Here is a 17,070-nt window from a genome sequence, read left to right on the forward strand (position 1 = left end):
AGTTAGCAGCCATTGTTTCCACACCATTTGTGAAGTGGGATCCACCACCTATACTTGTACTAAGCCCTGCTTATGTGCCACACAATGCTGTGCTAGCTTTTGAGGACATGGAGGTGAATTAGTCATGTGATGTGTGGATGATAGACTCACTCAATATGCAAGGATAACACATAAGCTGAACCTGAGGCTTTGGGGTGTGGTCAAGGAAGGCTTCCTGGAATAGAAATGTTGGGACTGATTCTGGGCAGCAGCTGAGAGGACTAGGGTTGTATCTAGGCATAAAGTCCACTTGTGAGAAAGAGTAGAAGTATAGAAAGTAGTTTGACCCGGGGAACTGCAAGCAGTTTGGTAACTGCTGGAGAGGCAGGCTCAGTAGCAGAGGAGCACCAAATTGAAGTCCTCGTAAAGTAGGAAAGGTGCAGACCATTAGACAAAAGACTTTGCATGCAAAGCTAAGAAGTACGGATTTGGCCAGGTGCAGTGGCTCACGCCTATAATTCCAGCACTTTGGGAGGCTGAGGCAGGCAGATCACGAGGTCAGGAGATCGAGACCATCCTGGCTAACACGGTGAAACCCCGTCTCTACTAAAAATAAAAAAAGAAATTAGCCAGGCATGGTGGCGGGCGCCTGTAGTCCCAGCTGCTCGGGAGGCTGAGGCAGGAGAATGGCGTGAACCTGGGAGGTGGAGGTTGCAGTGAGCCGAGATCGCGCCACTGTACTCCAGCCTGGACAACAGGGCGAGACTCTATCTCAAAAAAAAAAAAAAAAAAAAAAAAGAAATATGGATTTTTAGACAAAATGCAGTGAGGAACCATTCAAGGATTTTATAAAAGGAAAATATCATGACATTTTCATTTCAGAAAACTAAGTTTGTGATGAGTTATGATGTACTGAAGGAGGGTTGATCTAGAGAGAGGGTAATCATTTGACAAGTATAGAAATCAGGATTTTTCATTAAAAAAACCCTTCTTTAATACTTATCAAATAATCTAAACTTTGGTGAAATAACTTGCTTGCCTCTGCAGAGTAATATATGGTTTAAAAGGAAAAACTCTGAACCCAGAGTTCCCAGGGCCACCACTTATTAGTTATTTAACTAACTGGACCAGTTGATTAACTTTGGTGTGTCCCAATTTTCTTATCCACAAAATGGGGCAAATTTTAGTGCCTACATCATAGAATCATTGAGAAAACTGGATGATTTGATCCATGTGATTTTCTTGAAATAGTTACTGGAATATTGTAAGTCATCTATAATTTGATATAATTTTGTGTTTGACACTGTTGGACTTGGGAGGGATGCAAAAATGAGTAAAACATCATCCCTGCTCTCCGAGTAATATGAATAAATAAAAATAATTCAGAGTGAAGAGTAACACTATAAGAGTATATAGGAGAGAGGGTAGTCTAATTCTTAAGAGAGCAATTTCCTGGGTCAAAGAGTTGTGGGTTCAAATCCTGGCTCTGCTACTAGCAGTAGGTTAGAAAAGTGACAAATTTGGGTGGAGGGGGGGTTCTTATTTAATTATGTTGAAGGTGGGATAATGCTGTGGTGAAGGACACAAATGCTAGCTGTTATTATTTTTATCATCATCATCACAGGTATCACAGAGGAGAGGAGAGGTAGAGCTTTCTAGAGAAGATACCATCTGGTTTGGCCCACTTGCCTACTTGGGGACTTTTTCCCAGCAGGATCTGCACCTCTGCCTGCATCTCTCTTCACATAGGGAAGATGCTGAGGTGGGTGGCATGGAGTTTGTGCCAGAAGGGCCTCCCCAAGTTTCTTTCAATACTCTCCACTGAGCCAGGAGAGCACAAGATGCTTCCCTGGCCTGCAACACCATTTTTCTCCAAGTTCTGCATGATTTAGGCACTCACAGCAGAATTCAGTCCAGGAATTCCCCTGTAAATGACCTAATAGCTCTCTCTACATGTTCTGCAACCCTCTTGTTGTCGCATTAAGGGAAGAGGTGGGTTATAAGCTCAGGATGGCAATTTTGAGTGAGCTGTTGCTGACTAATGCTCCTGGCCTTCACGTGGATCTCACTGTGGCAGGTCCTTTGCATCGGGACTCCCTGGCTTTGAGTTTTGAAATCTTTCAAGATAGGTGCCATCTGATGTAGCTGTCATGAAGGCACATCTGGAAGGGTAGCCCCAGCCTCTGGCTTCCAAAGAGGCCTAGAAGTAGTAAGCAGTTTTTCAGCCTTGCCAGTATGGTGCTGGAATAAACAGACATCACAGCATGAGAGGGACTCCATGTTGCTTTCAGTCCTACACATTGAGCTCTGCCTTGGTGGAGGATACTTTCAAAACCCAAACACCATCCCAGGCTGCCAAAGGGACCAGGTGCCCAGAGAAGTATCATTTGAGGGGTAGAGAAGACCAGAGTGGACAGAGCGCTCTCCGTGGGTTTCTCTCCTTTCACTCCTCCTTCCTACCCTGCACCTGGGCACCTGAAACTCTTTTGCTCCTGACAGAGGAAGGAGAGACTAAAGGCAGAAACTGTAAATTCAGGGAGAATAAAAAAGTGAAACCATCTTTTTTTTGTTAGTTTTTTACTTGCTCCTTTGGTTTATTTTTGTCACAGATTCCCTTTGGAGGAATGGAGCTCTCATCTAGCCAGGAAACCCTTAGTTTTAGGGGTATAATTAGGTCTGAGTGAGAGAAGTCCCAATTGCTACCTCTGCTATTGCATACCTGAGTCATTTACTCCTTGGTGCCACCTCTATCCTGTGGAGCTATAGCCACCCTGATAGCTGATGGAAGTGATAGCTGGTGCTAATAGGTTTTCAGGGTAGAAGTTTAGCAGTATTTGGTGCAATTATGTATACATTGTGCCTTATGATCCAGCAAGTCATCTTCTGGGTATACATTGAAACACATTCTTATATGGACTGGTAAGAGAACATGCGTGGGGATTATTTATTGTAGCATTGTTCGCAAGGATTTGGAAGCAATCTGAGTGAGTTGGATATTTATCACTGGAGAAATAAATAGGTGCAATGGAGTAGGTTCCATCAAGAGGCACTACGCATCATTCAGAAGCAACAGGACAGGCTTGCATAGCAACACAGGTATATCTTAAAAATGCTGTACTATACTTTAAAAGTAAGTAAGACACAAACTAAGATTTATAGCATAACACTATGTAAAAAATGCATGCAGAGAAAACATTAATAAATGTTTTTACAAGAACCCATACAAATAAAAGGGTAAACATCAACTATATTAGAATAGAGATTTGGGATAAATGAAAAAGAATAATACAAGAAAGAAATCTTATGCAAACTATCAATGATGGTACAGCAAGAAATAGTGACTAACCTGCCCCTCTGAAATGAAGTTAAAAAACTCTCACCTAAACCAATAAATACTTAAGTCACTTCAAGTTTAATGAGTAACAGATAAGATGTTGTTCCTGCCTTTCATTCACTTATCCCCAAACCTGGTTCTTTGGAGCACAAATTCACAGTTGAACAATTTCTTTCTTTCTTTTTTTTTTTTTTTTTTTTTTTTTTTTTTTTTTTTTTTTTTTTTTTTTTGGAGATGGAATCTTGCTCTGTCACATAGGTTGAAGTGCAGTGGTGCAATCTTGGCCCACTGCAACCTCCTCCTCCCAGGATCAAGCAATTCTCCTGCCTCAGCCTCCTGAGTAGCTGGGACTACAGGCACATACCACCACACCCAGCTAATTTTTTTTAAGTCAGAACTCTCCTTCTGAAAACTCTAGGAGCAACTAGAAGACTTAGCTTGTAGTTTTTCTCAATTCATTTTTTAAATTTTTTTCTGGACACATTCTAGGTTTTTGTGGCAGCCAGTTTCCAGTCATTGGCAACTCTTCCTTCTTTTTATGTTTCACAAGAAAAAAGGTCACTCTCCCTGCACCAATTCATCCTGGGTTTTATCACAGGATCCTTTAGGATCCCTTATAATTTCCCACACCTGCATCATTCTCGTAAATGCTTTCAGTCTTTTAGTTGCAGGAAAGCATGTTTTCATTAATCTAATAATTTTAAAACTTGAATATAGTTTTGTATGAGTCTTTGGGTTGGGTGTTGGCAGCGGCGGGGTGGGGGAAGCATAAAATAGAATCAATATTTGTCTTCTATTGCTGCAATAACAAATTACCATAAACTTGATGGGTTAAAGCAATAAAAAATTATTGTTTGATAGTTCTGGAGGTCAGAAGTCCAAAATAAGTTTCCCTGGGCTAAAATCAAGGTGTTGCCAGGGCTGTGTTTCTTCTGGAGGCCCTAGGGGAGAGTCTGTTTGCCGTTTGCAGCTTCTAGAGGTTGCCTGCATTCTTTGACTCATGGCCTTTTCCTCCATTTACAAAACTAGGAGCTTAGCATCTTCTCTCCTCTATGACCTCTGCTTTCATCATTACATTTTCTCTCTTTAACTCTGATCATCTTGGTCCCCTCTTATAATCACTCTTTTAGTTATATTGGGCTTACAAGATTCCAGGATCATCTTCCAATCTCAAGGTCCTTAATGTAATCTCACCTTCAAGTTCCTTTTAATATGTAAGGTAACATATTCATAGGTTCCAAGGATGAGGACACAGATGGGTAAAGGTAATTATTCAGCCTACTACAGAGTCCTTGCTCTTAAACCATCCATAACCTAGTGGAGAACACCAACAAGTTGATGAGCAATTAGAATAGAGTATAGGGTGTTTCATGACTGGGGAGGGACAGAACAAAAGAGAGAAACTTAATCTAGTTTAGAGTTAGGGCTGGTTCCCCAGAGTTGTCTTCAAGAGAGGGGTAAACTAATAGAATATTGCTGTGCAAAAAGAGGATGAGTGCCATGTGCAAAGACCTAGAAGTAAGAGTGAGAAATAGCAAAGGGTTGAGGCAGAGGTTGCAGTGAGCAAAGATCACGCCACTACACTCCAACCTGGGTGACAGAGCGAGACTCCATCTCTAAAAAAAAAAAAAAGAAAAAGAAAAGAAAGAAAGAAAATAGTCCAGCTGTTAATGTGTGCTCCAAATAACCAGGTTTGGGGATAAGTGAACAAAAGGCAGGAACAACAGCTTCTCTCTTACTGATTAAACTTGAAGTGACTTAAGTATTTATTGGATTAGGTGAGAGTTTTTTAACTTCATTTTAGAGGGCTTTCTCTACACATCCTCTTTGTTCTACCTCACTGCCTTTCCTTGTCTTCTTACATTGTTTGTGGTGCCTCTCTTACTGCCTACTTACACTTCAATGTCCCTTCAGGAAGCCTGTATCCACACTCCACAACTGGCATGATTTCACCCTCTAACGAGCTCCTATAGTTTTTTGTTTCTACAGTAAGACCTATTGACACTTAACATTGTCAGTAAGTTCTTGGAAACTGTGATTTTAAGTCAAACATTGAATGATGTAATTTCCTTATAAGGCTGATGAGAAAAACAAAAATGATTTCCTTACATATATGCATCCTTTCACTTAAGGTGGCCGTTTCCAAGAACTTGATGTGTCGAGGGAGAACTTAAATTACTGTATTCCTCTTAAACTCATTTTTACTTTAGCATGTAAGTTAGAGGCTCTGAAACACTTGTTAAAAGTATATCCTATTTCTCTTCTTTTTCCTTTTGAACTTGTGATTAGAATAAATAGGAAACTCTGTATTCCCCTCCCCATCTTCCCTTTCCTCTCCAAATTGCTTATTCCACACCGGGAACATAATAGACTATCAGCAAAAACAGAGCGAATGAATAAATAAACAATAGCACATCTAAATTCAATCTCGTATCATTCTCTCTGGCTCCAGTCAGATTGGGTATACTCTGAGAAACAAACATATGATATATTGAAGTTTTTAATTTGATTTTTAAAGATACAGTGAAGATGCATTGAGTCAAAATATTTATTCATTTTAAGTGTTGATTATAATAAGTGTATGGACAGAGCTAAATAATACCCTTTACTGATAATGACCAGTTGAACTAAAGCTTGACTCAGTATCATCCTCAGAGAGTGGTGGTGGCATGTGTGTATTTGCTGTTTCGTCGTGGAGGTAAAGAGGGGATTAGATGGTGGAAAAATGGATGGAGAATTTTCCATGGAAGATGGAGAATTCATTGTTATTGCTGTTCTTCATTGACCCTGCTTTAAAGTTTAAATATCAAGTAAGTCCCATTGTAAAGGTCTTGTATGAAAAGAATTCAGAATTTTGACTACATGTCCCATGACATAATTCCTACCTAGGTGAGATCATACTTTCATATTCTGGAGAACAAATACATGTCTGTTTCAGTCCTTCAAAAATATCTCTCTTAAGCAACATATACCAGTGTAGATAAATAAAATTCAAATCTCATCCAAAAATAAATGAATATTTACAGAAGCTTTTAAAATCAACTAATTTTTTGAGACAACTTTTCACTACTTTCTTTCCAAGTTTTCTTTGTTTTCAGTGAGTATAGTCAACATGCTCTGGTAGTTTCTTATATATTAGTCTCTTCTAGCCTTTGAGATGAGCAATCCTAGAAACTGAGACTAGGAATAAGAGTCTAGGAATAAGAGTCTCATCTCACCTCCTCCCCTGATGAAGTTCTCATCCTGTCCTACCCCAACCCTCAGGATCTGACTCCAAGGAGGTCTTCTTATTTCCTGGTCTGGGAACCAGGTGAAATCCCATGATCGCATGCTACTAGAGGTTTGCTAACCACATAATTCAATGTCTCCTGAGGTGACTCTTGCCTATTATTTATTCATTTTGACAACTTTGAGGTTTAAGATTTTGCTGGTAGTCCCATTCTTTTCAGAAAAAATATTCTGGATTACAATTGCTTTTTGCATGAGACCATCAGGTTGAATCCCATCATAAGTGACTTCCCCTTTTACCTTACATATCATCAGATGATCAAGACATCCAAATAATCTGTCATCTGGCCAAATGGAATTGAGACTAAGCACTTGATGAGACATTTTAGAAAATGGAATACAAATTGGGTACCTCTGATTTACGGAGTATGCATTTTTTTCAGCCCCATTACACAGATATCCACTTGTCAATTTGACTTTTCTTAGGTATCTCAAAGGTACTTCAAACTTGAAATATCCACAGTGAATCTATGATTGCCCTTGAAACCTGGTCCTCTGCTGCTATGCCTTATTTAGTGAATGGCACCACTATCTATCCAGTTGTACAATCCAGAAACCTGGGATGAATCTTCAGCCCCTCTCTTTCCCTTACTCAAGACAGTATCATATCATGCGTATTTCACCTCCTGCATGCCTGTTGATTTCATCATCTTTGCTTCATTTGAACTGCATGAACAGCTATCACTCTAGCTATTCATTATTTCTGAGTCTTCCCACTGTAAAAGGAATGATTATTTCCATATCCTTAGCTATTGCAATAGTTTTCTAAAGTTCCCTCTCCCTTAATGCTGCCCTTCTCCAATCCAGTCATTATTATTTGTCAAAGAGGTCTTTAAAATATGCAAATATCCTCTCTACAAATGGTCAGTGGCTTTTCATTGCTTTTAGGATGAGAAAAAGACAGCGAACATGGCTTACACTGACCTGCGTGGTCTGGGTGCATCCTACCTCACAGCATTGGGTGTGCTCCTTCTAGCCACATGCTTTTTCAGTTCTTCCCAGTTAACATTCTTTCCCTCTTGACTCTCCTTCCAAGTATATTACTCTTACTGTACTCTCCTCAAGAAATACCCTTTCCTCCTCTATTGTCTAGCTAATGACTTCTTACCCTTCCATTTTCATCATACACTTAGGAAAATCCCTGGAGTCCCTGAGTGAGTGAAAACTTCCTTTATAGACTGACAGAGCACAGCGAATTTCTTCCTAGCATTTGTCAGATTGGAAGTTTTACATTTTCTTGCCTAAATATTTAATTCATATCAATTTTTTTTCTGCTAAACTTTAAGTTCCATGAGAGTAGGGCCATATTTCATCATAGTTTTTTCCACTCCTTGGTAAAGAGTAGCAGCTTAGTAGATATTTATTAAATGAATGAATTAAAGTCTCTTACTTACAGCTGACTCTGAATAACTGATATATGAAGTAATATATAATTTACTTATGAAAGGGACAGAAGTCCCTTCATACTTTGAAAGAACAGAGTGACATATCACTATAGGAATGATGAGGAGAGAAAGAGAAGCTAAAGTGGCTTAATTAAAAATGCACTCCTAAAGGATAGCCTGAAGCAGTGTGGTTTGGTCAGGAAAACAGAGCCACTGCAAATGTTGTATAAATCAAACTTTAATATTGGCATAAACACATATGCAAATGTGGGAGAAGCTGGGCATGACAGCTATAACTAGAAGAGTGAAGAAACTGTCACTAACCACTTCACCCCAAAGTATTGGCATAGATGGCATCAGGGGAACTTCCAAGGAAGCTTGAGAAACAACTTGAGTCTACTACAAAGAGGCAGCCCATGGCAAGTCCTGCTAAGCTGCTGTGACTGCAAAATTGAGGAGCTTCTGGGGAGATCCAGACCACTGCCAAGTATAGCGAAGGCAACCAGACTGACCCTCATGACCTCCTAAGATTAATGTCTTCTGCTCTATTTCTACTTTCCAAACCTCCTGTTAGTTCCTCTCACTGGCAAACTTTGACATAAAACCATACAGGAAAGGGATTCTGGGAAATGCCCTGAAGTAATGGTGGTGCTGATAAATTGGCAACACATCATGGAGCACAGTAAGGCTATTTCTTGCTTCCATTTCTCTGGGCACATCATTTTTAAACCAGAAATGCTAAAGAAGAATCCAGTCCTGGAGTCCACTCTAGAACTTGACTTTTTTTTTCCTGAGGTCTCATGGTTGTAGATAATTTTTAAAAAGTTTTAACAGGTATTGATTAATCTTCAGGTAGAATCAGGTTTGCTAGCCTTTGGGGATGGTTTCCAAACAACTAAATAATATATATGATCTGATTCTAAAAGGGCCATTAGACAGTATATGAGCCTAACTGGTCTTGTCACTACATACAATGTTCAACCTCTTTGGGTTGTAGATTTCCCATCTCTAAAAGTAATGAATCACTTTTCTCCATGGTGCCATAGTAGTAATAATAACCACAGTGTTTGTTAATAGAATGCTTATCATGTGTTCAGTGATTTATGTACATTAGCTCTGATCCATACAATTACCCAGGAAGAATGAGGCTAAAAAAGCAATAATGCATATTTGAATTGTTATGAGATTTAAATGAAATATTTATAATACACCTGGCATGTTGCCTAAGACAAAAGTGTCCTTCAAGTGACCTGCTATAATGTCATATGACTAGTAAATGATAATGCGGAGATTCAACGTTTTGTTCATCACACAGATATAGTCCTCATAAATAAGAGATTTATAACTAGAGCAGTAAGAAAATTACAAATGCCTTATTTAGTCTTTGGGTTCTTATCTATTCATCTACCATTAACATCTCTGTACAAGGGTCAATAATGAGTAATAAAAACAGCATAGTACCATAATTGATTTTTGTGATTAATTTTGACTTTGTGGAATGTTCCCACATATGCAGTCTTGGTTGGCCAATAATTATTATCTTAATTTTATAGATGTGGAAACTAAAACTTTTGGCTAGTTAATAAAGAAAGAAGAAATTATATTTATTTCATGCCACAATGTAAACTAAGTGTTTAGTCCCTATTACATTCATGTGAATTTCCCCTTTTATAGGTACAAAAAGAAGCATCATAATTTAAATAAATATTAACAGTTATGCAACTGGTGGAGACATTCTAGTCTGGCAATTCAAACTCAAGTCTATCTGGACTCAAAGTTATTATTATTTCCATTTTATCCAGTGCCTGAAATCTTACAAGTAATTAAAAACACAGCTTAAACTGGGTGCTTAGACTCTAGATTTTTCCAAGCTGGTAATCTAATTAATAAGATATTTCCTACCAAATAACTCTAGTGATAGTAAGTGTTATGTAATTAATCATTAAAAAAGAGTTAGAACTGCATTATACTGATATTTTATTCAACATAGTTGTATAGAAAGGATGTCATTCAAATGATCAGGCATGTTTCCTTCAATAAAATATTAGATAATGTCATTTTAGTCATTTCAGGTTTACTTTGGTTTAATTTTTTGTTTCTTCCCAAGAGGGTCCTGTTGTGTTTTTCTTTTACTGTACATGCATATTCACAGACATATGTACACCCAATTGGGCTATATCTGAACAAAGAGTTTTTATTTTGTATGCTGAGAGCTCTAGCTGTAGTAGATTACAATGCCTTTTGATGGTGATTATCTCTGCCTTCTGTCATGGGAACAGACTATTTTAAAAATCTCAGGCTCTGGAATGGACTTGGCAATTTCTTGTTATCTAAAAGGTGATTCACTCCCACTTTAAACTTGCTGAACAATTTACCTCAATTATATCTCTTGTTTCAGAGTTCCATGGATTAATTTTACATATGTAAAGATCATTATCCTTTGATCTAAATGCCGTCATAGTCTTGTATTACAGGACAAGGTTAATCGGATCACACTATTAGTTTTTTATATCATTTTCATTATTTCATATATCTTTATCTCATCGCCTCTTATTATTCCCCTTTTGAGAGTCTTTTAAATCATATGCCACATGTAGAATGTATTTTAAAATCTCTTTCAAAAGCTAAATTGCTCTGAGTTTAATAATTGACACAAACACCATTAGTAATAGTTTCTCCATGCTATAAAGGAATCTACCTTAAATATGAGCATATATACAATGGAAGGAGCTAAAAATCATAGCAGTTTAGTTAGAAATGATCTTGGAAGGGTGTTTTATAATTTTGTAAAATGGGATTGGGTTCAAAGAATGCTTTTGCATTTGGAAATTAGAGTGTTATTGGTGTCCAATGAGAGAGCAATTTTTGTAGAGGAATGAAGCTCATGGCAGAGTCCCATATACTGAAGAGTACCAGTGGAAGGGTAAGTAGAAGTGAGTGGTAGACTATGATTTGAACATATTTGATAGAGAAGACATGGTAGCTTACAGGAGAATTGGATTAACAAAAGGACCTTGAAGAAAATGGATGACACAAATGCTAACTTTTGAACAGGATGGTGTTACTTCCTGAATGAAGGGTTTTAAGTATGGCTGCATGGTCATTTATTGATTCACCTAAAGAGACTACCAAATACTTAAAAAAAAAAATCCACATATCCCATGCCTACCTGCCTGCCTGCCTCCTTCCTTCATTTCTTTTTTCATTCCTTCCTTCTTTCCTTCCTCCCTCCCTTTTTCCTTTACTTCCTTGCTTCCTTCTTTCCTTCCTTCCCTTTCTCCTTTTTTCTTTCTTCTCACCCTCTGTCTTCCTTCGTTCTTTTGTTACTTGCCTACTTCCTTTTTTCTTCCTTCCTTCCTTGCCTCCTTTCTTCTTTCCTTTAATCCTTCCTTCCTTTTCTTCCTTCCTTGCTGCCTCCCTCCCTCCCTTCCTTTTTAACTTCCTCCCTTCCTTCTTTCTTTCTCTGCCTCTTTCCTTCTTTCCTTCTTTACCTCCTTTTTCTCCCTCTCCTCCCCTTAATAATTTTTGTTGAGCACCCCCATATCTCTGAAGAGTATTAATCTCTGATAGTACATGATAAGACGTAATTCATGTCCTTAATGAATATAAAAACTGTTAACAGTACCATGATCTGTCAACCTAAAACCACCCGTCTAGAGAAGAAAAGAGGAAAGGGAAGCATGACCTATATTTTGTTAGTTCAAGTGGCACCATAGTCATTTCTAAATGCCTCAGGCAGGATCCTTGAAAACCTGTTCCAAAACATTGTTTTGAGATAAGTGTAAAGCTTATTGGTTTGTAGCTGTCAAATTTGTACAGGGGGTGTAATGAGGGGAAGGATACTTCCCCACCTATAAGTTTCCAGCATCTCTCCAATTCTCTGTAAATTTTCAGAGATTTCAGAGAGTGACTGCAAATATATGTTTTTATCAGCATTCGGTTGTCTAATTTATTCTGGCACAGTGAATTTTACTACCATTTCATCTATTTTGCTTCTATTTCTCAATTCAGTTTAAAGATAGACCAGTGTCTTCACCAGAAAACAAATACACAATTAAAAAACCCAACAAAATGGAAATCATAGTAAAATTAACAATAATTCAGCTGCTTTTAAAAATACTTCCAAACCTTCATAAAGGTTTCAAGAATAGTTCAAAGAAATGATTTTCCTGAACTACGTGACAGGAAGTTGCTCCCATGTTGCCTCAACACCCTTGAACACTTTAATGTGTAATCCTTACTAACAAAGACATTATGTTATATAACACCAATGAAATTATCAAAGTCAGGAAATTAACATGGATAATTAGTAGCACCAAATCCACAGACCTAATTAAAGTTTTTCCAATTATCCAAATAATATTTTTATTCCCCCCCCAGGATTATTAAGGTATGATTGACAAGAAAAACTGTATATATCTAAGATATACAAAGTAATGATTTGAAATATGTATACATTGTGAAATGATTACCCCAATCAAGCTAATTAACATACTCATCACCTCACATAGTTACCCTTATTTCCCCTGTGGTGAGAACACTTAGAATCTACTCTCAGCAAATTTTAAGTATAAATACATTTTTATCAACTATAGCCACCATGCTGCACATTAGATATCCAGAACTTACTCATTTTATAACTGAAAGTTTTTACCCTTTGACCAACATCTCACCAATTTTCCTATCCCCAAGATCCTGGTAGACAACGTTTTACTCTCTGTTTTGATTAGTTCAACTTTTTTATATCCCATTTATGAATGAGATCATATGGAATTTCTCTTTCTCTGTATGTCTTATTTGTTTAACTTAATTTCCTCTAGGTTCATTCATGTTGCAAATGACAGGATCTCGTTTTCTAAAACTGACTAATGTTTCATTGCACATATATATTCTACATTTCCTTTTTGTGTTCTTGATTTTTATTTCACCGATTACTCATGTGTTTGAGCATCACAGTGTGTATGTGTGTGTGTGTGTGTGTGTGTGCATGATCCATTATGGCTAATCTATATTTATCAGCCATATGAATGTCTTGTTTTATGAATAATTCCTCATGCATTTTGCCTACTTTCTTAATCTTTTATTTCAATGACTTTTGGGGTACAAGTGGTGTTTGATCACATGGATGAATTGTGTAGTGGTAAAGTCTAAGATTTTAGTGCACCCATCACCTGAGTAGTGTATATTGTATCTAATATATACTTTTTTAGCCTTTATCTCCCATCCTTCCCTCTTCTGAGTCTTCAGCATCTATTATACCACTCTGTATGTCTTTGCATACCCATAGCTTAGCACCCACTTATAAGTGAGTTTATATGGTATTCAGTTTTCCATTCCTGAATTACTTAGAATAGCCTCCAGCTCCATCCAAATCACTGCAGAAGATATTATTTCATTCTTTTTTATAGCTGAGTATTTCATAGTGTACATGTGCCACATTTTCTTTATCCACTCACTTTGTAATTTGTAATTGTGAACTGTGCTGTGATAAACATGTTTGTAGGTATCTTTTTAATGTCATAACTTCTTTTCTTTGGGGTAGACACCCAGTAGCGGGATTGGTGGATTGAATGGTAGATCTACTTTTAGTTAATGAAGACATCTAATATCCTGGTTTCCATAGATGTTGTACTAATTTACATTCTGACCAGCAGTGTATAAGCATTCCCTTTTTACCAAATCCATGCCAACAGCTATTGTTTTTTGACTTTTTAATAATGGCCATTCTGGCTGGGGTAGAGTGGTATCTCACTGTGGTTTTAATGTGAATTTCTGTGATGCTTAGTGATGCTGAGCATTTTTTCATATGTTTATTGGCCATTTATATATCTTCTTTGAGAAACATCTATTCTTTCCCACTTTTTGATGGGATTATTTTTTTTTCTTGCTCTTTTTTTTTTTTAAAGTTCCTTGTAAATTCTGGATATTTGTCCTTCATCAGATGCATAGTTTGCAAATATTTTCTCTCAATCTGTGGGTTGTCTGTTTACCCTGATGATTATTTGTTTTGCTGTGTGGAAGGTTTATTAGTTTAATTAGGTCTTATTTATTTATTTTTGTCTTTGTTACATTTGCTTTTGGGGTCCTAGCCATAAATTCTTTGCCTAAGCCAATGTCCAGAAGTGATTTTCCTAGGTTTTCTTCTGGAATTTTTATGGTTTTGAGTCTTAGATTTAAGTCTCATCCATCTTGAGTTGATTTTTGTAGATGATGAGAGATAGGGATCAAGTTTCATTCCTTTACATGTGGCTATCCAGTTTTTCCAACACCATTTATTGCATGGGGTGCCCTTTCTTTAATGGATGTTTTCTTTATGCATTCATCTGTAGATGGGCACTTGGTTTGTTTCCATATCTTTGCTATTTGAATAAGCAGTGAACATGAGACCATAGGTATCTCTTTGAGATATTAATTTCATTTCCTTTGAATATATACCTAGAAGTCGGATTACTGGATCATATTGTAGTTCTGTTTTAAATTTTTTGAGTATCCTCCATGCTCCTCTCCGTAATGGCTATAGTAGTCCTTTTATACACTGCTGATAAAGACATACCCAGGACTAGGAAGAAAAAGAGGTTTAATGGACTTACACTTCCACATGGCTGAGTAGGCCTCACAATCATGGCGGAAGGCAAGGAGGAGCAAGTCACATCTTACATGGATGGCGGCAGGCAAAAAGAGAGCTTGTGCAGGGAAACTCCTCTTTTTAAGACCATTAGATCTCATGAGACATATTCACTATTCTGAGAACAGCATGAGAAAGACCTGCCACCATGATTCAATTACCTCCCACCAGGTTCCTTTCATGACACATGGGAATTGTGGGAGTTACAATTCGAGATGAGATTTGGGTGGGGACACAGCCAAACCAAATCAATGGCTATGCCAGTTTACATTCTCACCAACAGGGTTACCTTTTCTCCACATCCTCACCAACACTTCTTATCTTTTTGTCTTTTTGGTAATAGCCATTCTAAGAGGTGTGAGGTAATATATAATGTGGTTTTGATTTTTCATGTCCCTGATGACTAGTGATGTCGAGCACATTCTTATGCCTGTTGGTGTATTTTATAGACTTTTGTTTATTGAACTCTCTTTGTATTCCAGGTATAAATCCTACTTGATTATAGTACATAATTATTTTCATGTGCTTTGAATTTGGTTTGATATTAGTTTGCTGAGGAAATTCCATGTTCATCTGTGTTCATCAGGGCTATTGGTCTGTAATTTTCTTTTTCTATAATGCCCTTATTTGACTTCAGTATTAGGGTAATGCTAGCTTCATAAAATGCGTTTGGAAGTGTTTCATTATCTTCAATTCTTTGAAAAATTTTAATAAAGATTGGTATAAGTATCTTTTCTGAAAAAAGCAGTACAAAACTAGAAATCAATAGCAAGAGGAAAACTAAAAAATTTCATAAATATGTAAAAATTAAACAATATTCTCCTGAACAACTGAGTTAAAGAAAAAAATCAAAAGCAAAATAAAAAAAGTCTTGAGACAAACAAAAATGGAAATACAACATACAAAAACTTACGGGATGCAGCAAAGCAGTTCTAACATGGAAATTTACAGCAATAAATGCCTAAAACAGGAAAAAAAACCCTCAAATATATAACATGAATTTATACCTGAAGAAACTAGAGAAATAAGAACAAATTAAACCCAAAAGTTATCAGAAGAAAGGAAATAACAAAGATCAGATAAAAAATAAATGAAATAGATACTAGAAAAACAATAAAAATCAACAAAACTATGAGTTTGTTTTTTGAAAAGATAAAAGTGATAAGCTAGATTGAAAAAAGAGAGAACATTCAAAATTAGAAGTGAAAGAGGAAACATTACAACTGATTTAACTATACAAAGAATCATAAGAGACTGTTATCAACAATTATATGCATATAACTTGGATAAACTAGAAGAAATGAATAAATTCCTAAAAACATACAACTTACCAAAAGTAAGTCATGAAGAAATAGAAAATCTGAACAGACCAATTGTAAGTAAGCTTATTGATTTAGCAATCAAAAATATCTCTCAACAAAACCTAGGACCAGATGGCTTCACTGGTCCATTCTACCGAACATTTAAAGAAGAATTTTACCAATATTATCCTTTATAGCAAAAGGATCCAATCCAAAGTCATGTGTTAAATTTATTTGTCATAGTTCACTAACATCTTTCAATGTAAAAAATTTTTAGGTTTTTCATTGGCTTTTACAATCTTGATATTTTTATAGATTACAAGCCAGTTACTTTCCATGTTTCTCAATTTAAAGTTTTCTTATGCTTTCTTGTAATTACATTGATGCTGTGCAATTCTGGCATAAGTATCAATGTGACCTTTTTATTCCATTATATCAGGTGGCATTCAGTTTTAATTTGTCTAGTTATTAGAGATGTTAACTTTGATTACTTAATTAAGGTGTCATTTTCCAGTTTCCTCTAAAGTATCTCCTTTTCCATTGTATTAGAAAGTATTTTTAGAAGGTAGGGTATGGCTATGTAACTATTTCATCTGCATTCAAATTTCACCCACAAGTCATGACGTATATTGACTTTTTTGTCTAAATTATTAATTACTATGATGGTTGCCAAATGATAATTTTCTAATTCTTACTCCTTCAACATTTATTAGTTGGTACCCTATTGTAAATAAATAATTTCTCTTCTTTCCATTGGTTAACTTATTTATATCAGGTTGGACCGATGGGTTCCCATTATATTTAATTGGCTGTCATCTAAGATTATTATTATTATTCTTTCTGATACTTTAATAGTCCCAAGTCTGACCAGTTTGGGCTCCTTTTTTCTGACTTCTGTGTCGTTTTGACATATACTCGTCATTATTCAGTATTTCCTTACTTTCTGACACAAGATGCTCCAGGCTTATCTTTTTCTTTCCTTTCTTTAGCTTTGGGCTCAACCATTTCTCCACGGAGTTCTGTTTGCATTTAGTGGAGAAAGGTATTTAGAAACCAGGGTGTGAGCACTAGTGGTGCTCATGGCTATTGGGTTAACACTGCTGCCAGCCTTCTTGGTAAACAGAACTAAAGCATATAAACACACACATATTTCATATC

This window comes from Symphalangus syndactylus, chromosome 6 (assembly GCF_028878055.3).
Source record: "Symphalangus syndactylus isolate Jambi chromosome 6, NHGRI_mSymSyn1-v2.1_pri, whole genome shotgun sequence".
Classification (NCBI taxonomy): domain Eukaryota; kingdom Metazoa; phylum Chordata; class Mammalia; order Primates; family Hylobatidae; genus Symphalangus; species Symphalangus syndactylus.